The sequence below is a fragment of the Globicephala melas genome, chromosome 2 (assembly GCF_963455315.2).
Source record: "Globicephala melas chromosome 2, mGloMel1.2, whole genome shotgun sequence".
In the NCBI taxonomy this organism is placed as follows: Eukaryota; Metazoa; Chordata; class Mammalia; order Artiodactyla; family Delphinidae; genus Globicephala; species Globicephala melas.
Window position 1 is genome coordinate 40,305,751 of NC_083315.2, and position 18,747 is coordinate 40,324,497.

General features: G+C 37.2%; 1 protein-coding gene across 1 annotated transcript in view; it reads right to left on the reverse strand.

The window, feature by feature from the left end:
- AGBL1 (AGBL carboxypeptidase 1) overlaps positions 1–18,747 on the reverse strand; it is a 700,107-nt gene that overhangs the window by 227,199 nt on the left and 454,161 nt on the right. The gene's annotated exons all lie outside the window — the stretch shown is intronic.

Sequence of the window (18,747 nt, forward strand, 5' to 3'; positions counted from 1 at the left end):
ACTACAAGGTTTTTCAAGAATCACTGCTCTGCCAATGAACTGTGAAGTCAATGAAATCCGCAAATCTGACTTACTTGGGATTTATCCTTGTCAGATAGCAGTATGGGTAAGACTAACGGAAGCCTACAGAAAATTAGATGACACCTGTATTCAGAATCCAAGATGAGGGGACTTGGGAAAGAAGAATCCAGATAGTGTGCTGATCTACACGCCTGCCAATCTGTGACTCAATGTTAATTATTGGTGGGCCACAAATCTGAACTTTACAGGCATCTTGCCTTAGAGTTTTTAAATTCAGGTGGTTTTTTTCTTTGCCCTTTTTAAAGTAGTGGCTTTTTGTTTTGCTTTTGTTTTCAGATAATCTCATGTGGAATAAAGAGAAACAAGAAACAGGATGCTCAAGCTGGAAAAAAGGTATGTTGCCTTTTCATACTCTGGGGAGGCTGCAATTCATCTGTTTCCAAACATCTCAAAATGACATTGGTTTACAGAAGGTTAATTCCCTTTCATAATTATTCTAGCTAAAGGTATTACCTCCATGGTGTCAGAGACCCAGGTTCTCAATAACATAAATGCATGTAGCGTCCATTGTCAAGGTTATGGTCCCAGATGACTGGCACATGCCCTGCACATTCATTTGATTGTCCAGAGATGCTCACATGGCCATCCTTAACTAGAAGGAAGCTGGCAAACAGTTTTTATTTCTGTGGCTGTGTACCAAGCTCAAAGTGGGAGAAGGGATTCTATTACTATTAAAGAATGGGAGAATATTTGAGGAAAACTAGCAGTCTTTTTCACAAAACTCAATGCCCTCAAAAGAGAAATTGTACATATACTCTAGCTCAGCGGTCCCCAACCTTTGTGGCACCACGGACCAGTTTCGTGGAAGACAATTTTTTCCATGGGGTGGGGGTGGGGGTTGGTTCAGGCGGTAATGTGAGCGATGGGGAGAGGCAGATGAAGCTTCGCTGGCTCACCTGCCGCTCATCTCCTGCTGTGCGGCTTGGTTCCTAACAGGCTGTGGACCGGTACCAGTCTGTGGCCCGGGGATTGGGGACCCCTGCTCTAGTCTATTGGGAAACCAGAGTACGTTAAAATGCCCATGAAAAAAATGTTGAAAAAACACAATCCAGAATAATTTTTGTAATTTTTAAAAATCTGACGTATACTGTACATTAAAAAGATAGAAGGAAATGTAACAAAGTGTCAATTTTCTGAATATACCTATTTTTCCTTATCGAGTCTAAATCCTATGACCAACCATTATAATCACTCACTTGTAGATGTTTTCAGCTCTGCTTTCCTTACCATCTCTTCCCCACCTGCTTCCTTCCAAGTCACTGAATATAGGAAGGGAAAACACATCACCCTTCTGTCCGGTATCACTTTCAACTCACGACCAAAACGTTCATGAGTGCTGAAATGCTGCCAAATTTAGAGTATGTTTCTCTTGCCCATTTATTCCTTCAGACTCCTGTTGAACCATTTCTCACCTTTTCCTTTTACCTGAAACTTCCAACAAGTCTTCCCGGAACATCCTCATTCACAGCTGATAATCTTTCTACCAATTTCACTGACAAAATGGAAGCAATCAAAGGCGATCTTCCAAAAATCCTCAGGATCCCTTCTACCCATCTTCAAGAATATATTTTCATGCACGTTGCTTTCCTTGTGTTACTATGAATAAACTCTCCATGACCCTGCCTCATGCTAATCCCTCCATGGATGCATTAGATTCCCTGTCTTCACCCCCATGCAAAGACATCCATCCAACAATTCTTGCCCCCTCTTCTACATTCTCAGTTTCTCTTTACTAGATCATTCCTATCAGCATAAAAATTATATTATTACTCTGTCTTAAAAAATAAAAATTTCGGACTTCCCTGGTGGCGCAGTGGTTAAGAATCCACCTGCCAATGCAGGGGACACGGGTTTGAGCCCTGGTCCGGGAAGATCCCACATGCCGTGGAGCAACTAAGCCCATGAGCCACAACTACTGAAGCCGGCGTGCTTAGAGCCCGTGGTCTGCAACAAGAGAAGCCACCACAATAAGAAGCTCACACACTGCAACGAAGAGTAGCCCCCGCTCACCGCAACTAGAGGAAGCCCGCGCACAGCAACGAAGACCCAATGCAGCCAAAAATAAATAAATAAAATAAATAATTTTTAAAAATAAATAAATAAATAAATAAAAATAAAAGATTTCTTGGTGTCACCTTAAAAAACAAAAAAGGCCCCAGACTATGCTCCCATTTTTCTATTCCTCTTTGCAACAAAACTCCAATTCCTATTTTATTCTAGCAACCCCATCACTCTACCAAACCCCCTCCAGTCACTCTGGCCACCTTAGCGTTCCTCAGGAATTCCAGACATGCTCTCACCACTGCACTGACTCTTCTTCTTTCTGGAATGTTCTTCCATCACATATCTGCATGTCTCACTATCCCATATCTTCAAATCATCAACCAAATATCACCTTCTCAACAATACCCCCCACCTACTTCTCCCCAGATAATCCCAAACCCTCTTTCCCTTCACTTATTTTAATAACATTTATTACCTTTATATAATCAATATGATTCATATATTACACATATTCATGTATATAATATACAATGTATATTGAAAATTGAACAAGTTATAATGTCAGCTGCATGAGAATAAGGATTTTTTTCTATTTTGTTCATTGATGCAGTTTTGACCCTTAAAACAATGGCTGGCATATAGTTAGGGAATTAACAAATATGAGACATGGGTGATATTTTTGTAATGTTTTCGTATTTTAAATATTTTCTACTTTACAAATTATCTTTAATGCGTCATTATGTTATCTATATAGTGAAAAAAATGGCATATTGACATTGAGATATTTAAATTCTTAGTTTTACTTCTAGCTCAATCAAATAGTAGACTTTTAATATTAGATAAATCAATTAACTTATCTCACTTAGTTTTTATTTTTTAATTTTATTTATTTATTTATTTATTTGCGGTACGTGGGCCTCTCACTGTTGTGGTCTCTACCGTTGCGGAGCACAGGCTCTGGACGCGCAGGCCCAGCGGCCATGGCTCACGGGCCCAGCCGCTCCGCGGCATGTGGGATCCTCCTGGACCGGGGCACGAACCCGCGTCCCCTGCATCAGCAGGCGGACTCTCAACCACTGCACCACCAGGGAAGCCCTAGTTTTTATTTTTTAAGGATACTAGTTTTGGTTATCTGAGCTGAAGAAGATCATGTAAGAGAAGGCAACAAAGCAATGTTCAACTATATAAATTGTATCCCTATCCAACCACTGGATAATTAAAGGTTTGTTTTTTTTAAATGTATCTTTTAGAATGTATTTTTATATTTTAAGAATGAACAAGTAAAATCTAATTTCTTGACACCTATCAAGCACACATTAAGGCAGAATCTTTTCATGTTTTTCACTGTTACTTATTTAGTGATGAAAAATGGTATGATCAGGTCATAGCACTGACTAATCTCAAAACTGAGATGGTGATCCCCGGATCCCTATAACATCACACAGGACTTTATGGGGGAAATCGCTCATTGGTGAGATTAGCTATATTTTTGTGGATGGTCTTTCATTAAAAAAAAAAAAAAAAAAGACGACTAACCCAAACTCTGGGCTCTCAGTGTGGGAAGGGAACAACAGAAACATCTCTTTCCTCTCAGGGAAGGCTGGGGCCAAGGAAAAGTAAACAGAAAGATGTGGATAATGGAAACAAAAGAAATAGAAAAAAACCTTTTCTGTGACAAAGGGATGAAGGAGACTGGATAGGGCTCTCAAGTTCAAGAGGACTGTCAAGGGTCCAACATACCTATTTCCAAGAAGCCTGCTAATAGACACTAAACTGAAATTAACAAAGCCAGACAGAAGGAAGCCCTCCCTTTGGAGTTTTCACTGCCTTCAGGCAAGTCAGCAAGGCTCTCTGCAGAACTATTTACTTTGGAATTACCCATAATGCTTGACACCATGATAATTCCCTTCTGCCCTAATGCATACTCTACTGACAGCATTGAAACTCTGTCAAAGGGAAAAAGTAAATGATTCAGCAAAACTGTTGTTACATAAGACAGGTAAATAAACATCCAGGAATTCTGCTACATGCCAAGATACATTCCCAACCTGGCCAGGGAAAGAAAGCGAGGATCTTACACATTCAGAGGAGTTAGACAAAATGCTCCTGACTCAAGCAATAAAAACACCTGACTGACATGTGGTCACACGTCAAACATAAACCTGAAATGCAATTGGAGGAATTTGAGGGGTTTTTTTCTTTTTCTTTTTCTTTTTTAAAACTTTGTTGTCATGGCCCAGAATTCTTCCTGCAAATACTTTCAGTTTTTGGTGGTGCAGTGAAAATAACATTGACCAGAAAACCAAGATTTTAACACAGGCTCTGACACCCCTGAACCAAATACTTAAACTCTCTCAACATCATTTCTAAGATCTGTATCTGAGTAGATAGGTTCATATCTTCTATAAAATCCCAGGATGTTTTGTAGCTTTCATTTTTTTGAACTATCAGTCAACAGTATCCTTGTGGCTTTCGTGGAAAGAGCATACTTTAGGCAATTTACCAAACTCCCCTGAGCCTCAGTTTCCCCATATGTGAAATGGAATCACAGTGGAAAAGGTACTTCTCAGATTTTAAAACTTAGGATTAAATCACAATGCATGCTTATCTTTCACATTTTTTTTTTAGTTTTCAAAAATTCAACTCTATAGAAAAGTTGAAAGAATAATATGACACTGTTACATCCTTCACCAATGTTTAACATCCTACCACGTCCTTGCTATTTTCATACAGACACACACACACACACACACAAATATATATGTATGTATATTACTTTTAGTGAACCATTGTAAAGTAACTTGCAGACCCTATAATATTTAACTCAAATATATCATCACATCATCTCCTAAGAGCAAGGAGACATTCTTCTATATAACCATAAGACCACTGCACACTCAAAAAATTTAACATTGATAAAATAATATTAACTAATATACAGTGCATATTCAAAACTCTCCAGTTTAATCATACACTTGGTTGCCATAGCTACTGACTCTCCTTTACTCTAAAATAATCCTTCAGTTTTGTATGTTTGCTTCTCTAGTGCCTCACGATATTGACTTTTTTTTTTTTTTTAGCATTCAAGTCAATGGTATTATAAAACATTCCACACAAAAAATATGAACAAATCTCACAAACAGTGTTGAGTGAAAGATGCCAGACACGAGACAGTACAAAAACAGACAAAACCTATCTCTGCTGTTAGCATTAAGGACAGCAGTTACCTGTAGGGGTTAGTGACTAAAAGGAAACATGAGACTGAGTTATCAATGTTCAATTTCTTGACCTGGGTGCTAATTATATAAGTGTGTGTTCACATGTTACTTAGGAAATCAATTATTTAACTAAGCAATTATTTGTCATTAATAAATAAAAATTTATTTTAAATTTTAAAATAAACTAAAATTAATTTATAAATTATAATTTATAAAATTAATTAAGAAATAGAAAGAAATATAATGGAGTTGCTTTAATTCCCTACCTTCACTGTATAATGAATGAAGTAGTCAAAAATATATATGAATAGTGATGATTAGATTAACATAATTAACAAAAGTGTGTGAATAGACATATATTTAATTTCATATACCACAAATTGAAAAATGATTCTTTCTTTTTAAGCCTGAAAGGAATGGCTTAAAAATTGTGTCTATTGGGACACAAACCTGCATTAAGTTCTGCAAATTAGTCACTGTACAGACCAACGTTATTTGTTCAAGATTCAGTGAGAGGGGCTTCCCTGGTGGTGCAGGGGTTAAGAATCTGCCTGCCAATGCAGGGGACAGGGGTTCAAGCCCTGGTATGGGAAGATCCCACATGCTGCGGAGCAACTAAGCCCGTGAGCCACAACCACTGAGCCTGTGCTCTAGAGCCCGCGAGCCACAACTACTGAAGCCCGCGAGCCTAGAGCCTGTGCTCCGCAACAAGAGAAGCCATCGCAATGAGAAGCCCACGGGCACCACAATGAAGAGCAGCCCCTGCTCACCGAAACTAGAGGAAGCCCACACGCAGCAATGAAGACCCAATGCAGCCAAAAATAAATAAATTTATATATTAAACAAAAAAAGATTCAGAGAGAGTAGAAATTTCAAAAATAACTTTACAAAGCCCTAACCATAGAAATTGAAAGCTGCTATTCTAAGAGCCCATTGAGTCAAAGTTTAAATACATAATAAAATACTAAACTACTTAGAAACTATCTTAAATAAAAGTATTATAAATCTACATAATAAATATAAGCATACATAAATCTGGATCCTTAATACTTTGCTGTTAAATGATGAAAAACGATTTTTAATTATCAAGAATTTAGAAAAAGAATATAGAAGCAGTCTTAAGGAAAATAGGAGGAAATGATAAAATGCAGCAAAAATTAATTATTGGAAACTGAGAAACAGCAGACATAAGCAAATCTAAGAGCTAGTTCTTTAAAAAGAAATTGATAAAAACAACAAAATTGTAACAAGTCTAATGAGAGCAATTAGAAAAATGATAATATATGTAAAATCTTTTGCGCAGTACCTACATTGCCATCACTATTATTATTATTATTATTCAAAAAGAAAATCAAGGCTATGGTAATAGATATAGGGGCACATAGGAGATTAAAAATATGGCAACACTATACAAAATGTTGGCTAACATATTTTTAAGATAGGACAAAATGAATGATACACTTGGAACAAATTACAAAATGGACTCAATAAGACATAGGAAACCAAAATAGACCAATAGAAAAATAGGAAAAATATGTTTGAAACACAGGAGAACCCTAAATGGTTTTAAAGTTAGATAATTTAAGTTATTAAAGGATGTCTTTTCAGTGAATATTGAGATTGTCTCATCAACATCTTATCTTTCCCTCTCACTATCAACAGCCCTGAGGAGTGGCTTATCCAGTATATCCAGGGTGGGACTCTATTTTAACTAATCAAGGCAAAGTTCCTTTATTATCATGATTGGATCAGGTGACCCATCTAAAAGCCCATCAATTCATGGCATTTGCATGGCCAGAAAGTACAACTGACTCAATTCAAGACAATGAAACATAAAGCAGACAGTTTTTCTATGAAATTCTCAAAGAAGATACCTCCATCTTATGAGAACTTATAGAAGCCAGCCCTCTCTCTTCCGAACTGTAAAGATGTGATGCCATGCAGGGAGCTAGCTTGAAAAGTTTGTCACCCCAGAATGCAGAGTGGAGAAGTGAAAAGAAACCAAGTCATTGTGAATCAAACCAAGCCCCAAAGCCACCCATCCTCCTTACCATTCTTGTGCATAAGCACATAAACACATCTACTAATAAAACAGAACAAAACATTGTTAGTTTTCCTGTTGTGTGTAATATAAAAAAAATAAAATAAAAATCATTCTCCTAGAGTACAGAGAAAGATGGTAGCTACTCAGCATTTCTGATGAAGGTAGTACAACCCTAATTATAAAACTGAATAAAGAAAACACATTGAAATTGCTAATGTAGAATGCAAAACCCTAAATAAAATATTACCAAATAGATTTCAACATGATGTAAAGGGTAATTCACTAAGGCTAAATGGGATCTAGGCTAAGATTATAAAGATGGTTTACTTTTAGTAATGTATTAATATAATATTTCATGACTATAAGTAAAATTTTAGAAGCTAATCACCACAGTAATTTTAAAGACAAAAATTGAATGCTGGTTAAATCCCTTAGTGAGTTGGTGAATACATCTCCTTGCCGGAAGGATGGCACACCCTAACTCCCCAGGGACGGGACCCTTCCAGACATCACAGTATGTATCTCTTTGTGTGTCTGTTCATTCACTCGTATCTTTCATTATATGCTTCATTATGTGAACTAGTAAATGTAAGTATTTTCTTGAGATCTGTGTGCCATCACAGCACAGCAAATAATCCAACCTGAGGAGGGGGTTGTGGGAACTCCTGATTTACACCTGGTCAATTACAAATACTGGAGGCCCAGACATAGGATTGGCATCTGAAGCTGGGGGCAGTCTTGTGGGACTCAGCCCTTAACCTGTGGGATCTGACGCTAACTCCAGGTAGATGGTGTCAAAATTGAATTGAATTGTAGGACACCCAGCTGGTGTCAGAGAATTTGTTGGTGTGAGAAAAAAACCACGCATCCGGTATCAGAAGTGGAGTGGTGTCAGTGTGTAGAAGAAACAGAGTTTCTCCTTTCAGAAAATAAAGATTTAAAAAAATAAAACACAAAAAGTATGGACCGTAAAGGCAAAGATTGATAAACCTGTCTATGTGAAATTAACAACTTGAGTTCATCAATGAAAATACATCACAAAGAGAGTAAAAAGTCATACCATAAATAAGAATATATTTGCGACACTTATAATGACAACAAGTAGAATAAAAACAGAGCACCTGTGATTCAATTAGAAAAAGGTTTTCTAAAAAACAGAAAAATGAGCAAAGAATTTGAATGTTTCTCAGAAAACATGAATAACCTCTAAACGTGTGAAAAGTGCTTTACCTCACTTAGTAATGAGCAAAGTTATAATTAAAATCACATTGAAATAATATTTTGTATTCACGCTGTAAGTAAAACTTAAAAAGTCAGAAACCCTAAGTGCTGCGCAAGGAAAGAAACAGAAAACTTTGTTCACTGCTGGAGGGGAAGAAGGCTAGAATAAATACTTTGGGAGACATTTTGGTGTTTATCCAGTAAAACTGAATACATCCATATCCCACTACTCAACAACCTGACTCCTCAATATATTCCCTAGAGACATTTTTACACATTTGTTCTAGGAGACTTGTCATCTACAACAATGTTCAAAGCAATATTGCCTGTAATTGCAAAACGACCACAAAAACCCTGAAAACAACCCAAATAGTCATTAAGAATATAATGAACAGATACAGTATGGAATACTCACTATACTGCAGAGCAAAAGAATTATGACATGCATCCACATGTCATTATGATTTAAAACTACAATATTGTTGAATGAAAGAAATTAATGACAAAAAAGCACAGTGTGGTTTGACACTTATATAAAGGTCAAGTACGAGAAAAACTAAACAATGTGTTAATTAGGAATACACACATATTTGCAAACTTGCAAAGAAGAGGAAGAAAGTGATGATCACCAGAGTCAAAAGGCTGGTTACCTTGGGGAGTGGGGGAGAGTTGTGTGATTAGGGAAGTCACAATGGGGTGGCCAAGTAGTTGCATTGGTTCCTTTTCCTAAACCGAGTGGTGGAAACTAGAGTGTTTATCGTTGTTCTTTAAACAGTTCACATACATTTTACACATTCTTTGTGAATATGTTTTATATATTCTTATGTGCATAGAAAATATCTTAAAACAAAAGTAAATAAGTGACATGATTAATAATTTTGGAAAAACAGTTGACTATGGTGCACTAGGTATACAGAAGGGATACATTTATTTAGATGCCAAAACCATCAAATCTTAACAGCAAAGAACATCTTAAAAATGATTGCAATACAATAGTCAAAATGTTAAAGTAAGCTATCAAAGAGACTTTATCAATCAAGAAGGAAAACGTTAAGACCCATCAAAGTCAAGTGGGCAAAAGTCATGAATAAACCATTCACAGAATAAACACAAAAAAAAATGGAAAAAATCAACCTCAGTAATTAAAAAATACAATTAAAGTAAAATGCAAGTATATTTCTATAAAATCAGCAGAAATTTTCAAATGATATTATTTGATGCAGTTGAAGGTAAGAATGTTCTAGACTCCTGGAGGAATATAAACTGGCAAATTCTTTCCAGAAGAATGCTTTGCCAAATTTAGAAAAAATATTTTAAAAGGTCATGCCATTGACCCAGTAATTCAACTTTTAAGACTCCAGAGGAAATAACTAGAGTTGTAGATGATGGCATATTACCAAATAATACCTGGAACATTATTCATATTAGGAAAGAAACTTAAATCTCCAAAATGTAGAGAAATGGTTACACATGTTACAACTAAAATTTTAATGGAATAATGTCACCAATAAATTGATATTTAGAAGTATAATTAATAATAAAGAAATTTCTCAAAATAGACTATAAATTCGGCAAGATATAAAATCTGTATGTGTACAGGTAGCTATGCATACACGTATCTAGGTGTGTATATATACACACATGTATACAAAAGGCTGAAAAGAAGTATGGTAAAATGCTGACAGTGGTGTCTTCTATTTTATGTTGTCATTTTATTTCTAAATTCTATACAATAAACCTGATTGCTTTTATAATCAGAAAAATATAATATTTAGAAACCCGATTGACATTATATGTGACAGTCCCACTCTATAATGTTTATCATCCTAAATTTTAAAGCAGAGAATTGATACACAAATGTATCTTTGGAAGGGATTTGTTTATTCTGCTGAGCTCAAATTCTAATGGTCAAGATGGAGCATCTATCCAGGAAAGTGTCTATTTTTGCAGATGGTGCCTAAAAGATGTGCTAGAGGATGATGATGATGGTGATGACAGTAACAAAAATAGCCAAGACATGTAGACAGAGCGTTACCATTTACACAGCACTTTCAGGCACATTATCTCTTTTAATCTCTCAGTCTAATGGAAAAATTGTCACAGCCCAGCACACATACCAGCCATTTGTCCCACCCCAGCCCAACATTTGCTATGGGGGAAAACAAGAAAGTAGAAGATAAGAACATGATTTCAAGGAGTTTGCAGTCTGATTAAAGAAATAAAACCTGCACCCAATAAATGCTATGTGATGAGACTGAAAATATTAATATATGTGGGTTTTCCAGCTTCTCTCCTCCTCTGCCTGCTAAAGAGAACATGCTTTGCCTGCTTTGTTTATTCCCCTTCTCCACTCTCCAAAGAGGGTTCAATGATTGCCAGACATTTCTATGCTGTAGCTGAATCTTTTTTCTGGACTTTTGTAAATCTAGAACTGGAAGAAAAGATAAACCATCTGGGAGATTGTTTGGGGAGATAGGAAGAGAGCAAGTTTAGCACAACCATGGTGTTGTGTATGAGTTAAGTGGGTGGCAGAAAAAACTGGGATTTTCAGAGGAGATGGTGTAGTGTAGAAGATGTCTGTCCTCCGTGATGTTTGAGAAACTGTAATAAACATTAACTGGAGTCAAGGAGAAATCGTTTTGGGCTACCAGACTGTTTCTTTAACCACCATATTAATCTGAGCCTAGATCTGAGCTCAATATTAGAGTAACACTTTCTATGTAGAGGGGACGGTACTTACCAAAGAAACTCCTCTTCCCTCCCTCTGCCGTGACAGTTTCAATATTTGCAACAGATTCTAATTCGAGGTCAGAGAGGTAGGTGGACTTCTAAGATAACCCCCCACCATGAGCTCCATCTCCTGTATTTGTGCCCTTGTATAATACCCTCTTCTTGAGTGTAAGCTGAGACTAGTGACTTGCTTCTCATCGACAGAATACAGCGAAGGTGACGAGACAATAATTCTATAACTAGGTTACAAAAGACAGCGACTCCTACCTTGCTTGCATGCTCTCTACTGCCTTCTCACACAGTCACATACATATAGTAGAGCTGCAACATCAGTAAAGCAAGAGACCCACATGGCAAGGAACACAGGGCAGCCAACAGCAGTGAGAAACTAAATCCTGCCAACAGCCACTGAGTGAGCTTGGAGGTGTTGCCTTACCAAGTTGAGCCTCAAGATGGCTATAGACCAACTGACCCTTTGATTGTAGCCTGTGAGAGACCCCTGAAGCACTGGATCCAGTCATCCATGCCCCGATTCTGACCCACAGAAACTAAGGTAATATATGTGTGTAGTTTTAAGCCTCTAAATTTGGTGGTCATTTGTAACTCAGCAATAGATGATGAAGCCAGTCACCTACCTACCTCTTCCTTCATTTTGTTCTTTCTCTCAGACATTTTTCATCTCTACTCCAAATCAAATCTCCTCCAAATCCTGACCCTCTTTCTAATGCAAGTTTCCCATTCAGATTGCTGAGACACTAAAGCTGAATGTGAGGAACAATGTGTCAGGCTGAAATAGGTCTCCAAGGTGGAGGAAAAGGCCATTTCAGCGATGGCCACCCACCAAGTCCAACAAACCCTCCAGAGCAACTGCTCTGCCCCCAGAGCTCATTACCTATACCCGCTTCCCCACAAGATGAAGAAACAAAATGACTACAGCCCTATTTCAACCCTCCTAATTCCAAGAAAGGCCAGGAGATGCAGATGGCAGTGAAAATCCAGGGCATCACTTCCTTTGAAAATCATTTAAAAGTGCCAGATCCCACACCATTTTCATTGAAGTATTCATGGAAATGATTAAGATGCGTGTAAGGACATTTTAAAACCATGCTCCTCTGGTAACCATGCAGAAAAACAGAGTAAATATTGACTGCTGCATCACATTTCTTTATCTCAGCTGGGCTACCAGCTGCTATGCTGGATAGCCCTTCTAGAGTGGCCGCCCCAGCAGTATTTATCCCAAAGAACAAGAACAGCTATGTGTCTCTAGCCTGTGCTACATTGAAAGAGGATGGTAAGTAGCCCTGAAATGCAAGGTGTGAGGGATAGGTTTTCCTGTTCTTCCTCCAAGGTCAGGAGCAAGAAGCAAATACACAGTAATGGAAAGAAGACAAGAAAACCCTAAGGAGCAGAAGGCGAGGGGAACTAGATTCTCTATGCAGTACAACAAATCGAAAATCATATTTCTTAATCACCTTCTACAATCTTGATGCTGTAGAGATTACAAATCAGCAGAAAACATGTCTACTGACTAAATGAACTCACAGTCTTGTCACAAAGTTAAGATTATAATATATGCCATATGATCCTGCAATCTCACTCCTGGGCATATATCCAGAGAAAACTAATTTGAAAAGATACATGCACCCCAATGTTGATAGCAGCACTAATTACAATAGCCAAGACATGGAAGCCACCTAAATGTCTATCGACAGATGAATGGATAAAGAAGATGTGGTACATTTATACAATGGAACACTAGTCAGCCATAAAAAAGAAGGAAATAATGCCATTTGCAGCAACATGGATGGACCTAGAGATCATCATACTAAGTGAAGTCAGACAGAGAAATATATATATATCACTTATATGTAGAATCTTAAGAAATTATACAAATGAACTTATTTACAAAGCAGAAACAGACTCACAGACATAGAAAACAAACTTATGGTTATCAAAGGGGATGGAAGGCAGGTGCGGGGGTGGGGGAGGAGGACATAAATTTGGAGTTTGGGATTAACATATACACACTACTGTATATAAAATAGATAAATAACAAGGACCTACTGAGTAGCACACTGAATAACACTCAATGTCTTGTAGAAACCTATAATGGAAACGAATTTGAAAAATATTTTCAGATGTATATATATGTATATATATATGTACATATGTATATATAGATACGTATATATATATCTGAATTACTTTGCTGTACACCTGAAACTAATGCAATATTGTAAATTAACTATACTTCAATGAAATCTTTTTAATTTAAAAAAAGATTATAATATTAAAACAAGCAGTCTAGTATGATCCTTCTCTTTCACTCCCCACCCAATCCATACCCAAGTCTTTTCAACTTCACCGGCAAAATCGATGACTTCTTACCCTCCACCCTCGTTCCTTCTGCACTAGTCCAAGTCACCATAGTCTCTCCCCGAATGACTCCAGCAACCTCTTGCCACTACTTTTTTTCTGCTTCCAATCCACTCTCTGTATCATTCACGAGTTGTGGTTTGGTTTGGTTTTGTTTAATATCGCCAAAGGATTCCCATAGCACAGAATTGTTAACATGCCTGTAAGGCCCTTCAGAATTTAGCTTCTACTCCTGCTCTCTGAACCAGCTCGTGCTGCTCTCACCCAGGCACTGTAATCCAGCCACACTCACCTTCTTTCAGTTCCTTAAACTAATCAAGCTTTCCCCGGCTTAGAACCGTTCTCACTTGTGCATCCCTCTGCCCAGAATATTCTACCCCCTCTACCTCAGTCACTCACACTCAGCACTCAGCTCTCTCTGATGTGTCACCTTCTCAGATTTTATGACGCTCCAATCTTAACCTCTTTCATTGTCTCCCACATCTATTTTTTCATAACACATTGCAGTTTACAATGAGATAGTCATGAGCATGTGGACTTATTTAGTGCACCTCTTCCCCACTAGATTATAAACTCTGTGAGGTCAGGGACCAGATGTATTCTGTCTACCCCTCCATCTTCAAATAAATGGATGATATTCTCCCTCTTAGGAATTTCCACAGGGTTTTGTTTTTTGTTTGTTTATTTGTTTTTTCATATCTGCCTGCTACCCAGCATTTTATTATAGTTACCTGAATATATGCCTTGTTCTGCTTAAAAAGAATTAGGAGCTCCTCGAGGACAGAGTCTGTGTCTTATAAATCTCTAAATTCACCTTAGGCCTAGCAAAGACCTACATGTAGTTGGCACTAATATATATGTCTTAAACAGATGAAACAACTGAATTGTGCCTGTGAGTCGTTAGAGATGGTTTTACAGTGTTCTGGTTAAATATATTAAAGAATGGGATCTTTTCCTGTCTTTTTAAATACATAATAGTGATGGTTCCATGGGATGCTGTAAGCCAGTATGATAAGATTTAGATTTGCTGACTCATAATGACTCAGTAATCTAATAATACTCCCATAGTGAGGGCATTACAATGGATTTGGGATTTTCTTAAATGTATTTTATGAGGGGAAAAAAAGTTTTCATCTCTGTACTACAAATGGGAGATATTCTAGGAAAATATATCTTGATATATTAAAGAATACTTTTCTCATGCTGCCTCTTTTTCTGTAGTCCCTCAATTTTAAACTGTAATGTTTCAAAATGTCCTATGAACTTGTTATTCCTATGAAATTGCCCAGATAAAATGGGGAAAACAGATTCATTTAAATGGATATCTGGGGACCTCCCTGGTGACACAGTGATTGAGACTTTGCACTCCCAATGCAGGGGGCCCAGGTTCAATCCCTGATCAGGGAACTAGATCCCACACACATGCCACAACTAAGAGTTTGCATGCCACAACTAAGGAGCTCATGTACCACAACTGAGGAGCCAGCAAGCCACAACTAAGGAGCCTGCAAGCCACAACTAAGGAGACCACCTGCCACAACTAAGACCTGGTGCAACAAGATAAATAAATAAATATTTTTAAAATTAAAATTAAAAAAAAAATGGATATCTGCAAAATGTCTCTGAAAAGGAGAGGTCAGCGGAGACATATTTACCATGAAGCTAAAGAAGCTTAAGCTTCAAACCTTTCATTAACAGACTCCTTCCACAGCCCTACTGTCATAAAATTTACAGAAGTGGGAATTTTAATAGCCATGAGTTAACACTGCCTTCTGTCTCCTTTCTGATAATGTCACTTTCCCACTTCCCTCCATCACACTTCCCCTTCTGTGGTGTGGTAAGGTGGCGCCCATGGCATTTTGGGCATCACACTCAGGAGGGGTTGAGTTGGGATATATTTACTTTCTGGTTAGTGGTACCCATTTATAAGGTTCATAGTGAATCCCTCGTATAGTTAAGTCATAGCTACCATCCTGGTGTAGAAAGAGCTTCCAATAACTCTCCTACTTCCAACTTGCTGACTCACCCAATGATGTGACATGAAAGTTGGGCCAGGAATTCTACTGTGCTCCAAATACGTCCTACAGCACCTGGCAGTGAGAGCTGGGAAGGAGGGGAGAGACATAAAGTTTGAAATGTGCTGGGTTTTTTTAGATTTCATGTTGGTGGGGTTTGGCAGCATTTTACCTGTGTGATTTGTTATGTCTTTTGTCTCTCTAAACAGAAATTCACTTTTGTAAGTATTTTTATATTTAAAATTTGTAATCTTTTTCTTATAGAGGATCTCCCAAATTCAACTGAAGTCCCCACAAAAGCTGGATTTACTTCCAGCACCAGCATACCTACAGAACTACTTTTCCCAGAGTAAGAACTCAAGGTAACTGTCAAACACATCAGGATCCTTAAGTAATCTCTCTGGAAAGAATACCAGATATTAGACTGGATTTATTTATTAGATTAGCCTCCAACCAGGGAGCTAAAACAGTGCCATCTACAGCAATCTGAATGACAATTCAAGCCAACAGTACTTTGCCCTTGATAATTACTCAGAAATGAGAAAAAAGGGGTGGGGGGGAATTCCCTGCCATCCAAAAACAGGTCAAGAAGTGGAATAACGGGTAAACTCGGAGCCTTCCAGCCTTAAATAGAAGAAAATATGAAGAACTCATTCTTCACTATTCTCCACAGTCCCTTAAATGAGAACAGATTACAAATCTAATAAAATTGTTTTTCTTCTAATTCACAGAACAATTTTATGCAGCACGTCCTAATTCCTCAATGTACATCCAGTGGGGTTCCTTTTAGACCACTGTGAGCATACACAAAATGAAACATGACATCTCTTGTTAAATCAAAGCTTATAGGGATAATTTAAAGAAAAACATCTTTTAGAGATTGTACTATTTAAAAAGAGAAAAAAATGTGGCAACCTAATGTAAATAGAATTGAATATTTTTACTCTCATGATCTTCTAAGTTATACTGGCTTCAACCAGTTTGTGTGAGTTTATCTACAGCAGTGGTTTTCAAACACATTTTTCTTTCTTTTTTGTTTTTTTTAACCACTGTTTTTTAGTGTTTTGTTTTTCACAGAATTGTACAACCCTCATCATTATCTAATGTTAGAACACTTTCATCACCCCAAAAAGAAACTCCACACACATTAGCAGCTGCTACCCATTTTTCCATTCCCCCCAGCTCCAGGCAACACCTAATCTACTTTCTGTCTCTGTGGATTTGACCATTCTGGATATAACAAATAAATGGAATAATAAAATATGTGGCCTTTTGTGTCTGGCTTCTTTCATGTAGCATAAAATTTTCAAGGTTTATCTGTGTTGTAGCATGTGTCAGTACTTCATTCCTCGTCATGATATCAACTGTATGGATGGATATACCTCTTTCTATTTATTCTTTCATCAGTTGTTGGGCTTTTAGATTGTTTCTACCTTTTGGCTCTTATGAATAATGCTGCTATGGATATCATGTACAAGTTTTTGTGTGGACATATGTTTTCATTTCTTTTGCATATATCCCCAGAGGTGGAACCATTGGGTCATACAGTAACTCTTATTTTAAACAATTTAAAGAATTGTCATGGGCTTCCCTGGTGGCGCAGTGGTTGAGAGTCCACCTGTCGATGTAGGGGACACGGGTTCGTGCCCCGGTCCGGGAGGATCCCACATGCCACAGAGCGGCTGGGCCCGTGAGCCATGGCTGCTGAGCCTGCGCATCCGGAGCCTGTGCTCCGCAACGGGAGAGGCCACAGCGGTGAGAGGCCCGCGTACCGCAAAAAAAATAAATAAATAAAAATTAAAAAAAGTAAAGAATTGTCAGAATGTTTTCCAAAGTGGCTGTATCATTTTACATTCTCAACAACAGTATACCAGGGGTCCAATTTCTCCACATCCTTGTCAACATTTGTTATTGTCTGTCTTTTTTATTTTAGTTACCTTAATGAGCGTGAAGTGCTATCTCCTGGTGGTACTGATTTGCATTCCAAATACTTTTGCTTTTGCATACATATTAGCATTTGCACTTTCACCTATTTTAAGTGTAATGGATTATTTATGAAGTTGTTTACATACAGTACAGTACAAATGTAGGATATATTGTATAAAACATCCACTAAAAATATGTTTTAAATACGAGAAAGAAGTTCTAAGACTTTCTTCCAAGATGTCACAGAATGGTTCTTTTTACTTTCCTGGGGTTAATACAACCCACTTGGAAACTATCTATCTAAAGATGAGGGAAATTTAAAATAAGAATTTTGCTGAAGATCAAGGATTCTAACATTCTTTCAGCAGTGTTTATTTATTGAAAACTCACTACATGTGAAGCATTCTGCTAAGTACTTTCCAGGATATAAACAACATAGAAGAATGTCCATGATGTCAGATGTCACAGTCTAATTTATTTCATAACCAAGTTTCTCTTGATATGTATTTCTTTCTTTTAAATCTGGAGCATGTGACCAGATTACATAAACAATAATTCATGGTGCAATCAAACACAGTGAAACCAATCTGGCATATCTTAATAATACAGACAATAATTAATGGGTATGTAAGAAGCTATGAAAGGTAATGATTCACCTAAATTTCATCAACTTAGTGTTACACAACCCAGCTCTCCTTCTGTACATATGTACCTCTTCTCTATAAGTATTAACTGGTGTTTGCTATCTTTTCTCTCTAGTTGTCTTCAAGATATTTTTTTCCTCTTAATTGTTCTGAATTTTTACTACAATGTGTTTAAGTACAATGTGTTAAGATTTATTTTTACTTATTGTGTGAAGGATTGACTGTGTCTACCTACTGTTAAGTTTCACTATGTTCATAAAATATAGAAAGTTCTCATCCGTATTGTCTTCAAATATTGCTTTTGGGTTTTCTGTAGGCTTTTTGGTTAACAATTGAACAATGCAAGTGAGCAGAGAATGGTCAGTTTGAAGCAAAATCATCTCCATAATGACAAGAAGGATAAGAAAGAAATCAGCAATAACATTAGCAAATAAAATAAAATAATTTTAAAGTAACTGTGAAAACAAAATGATGCTGGTGGAGAACAA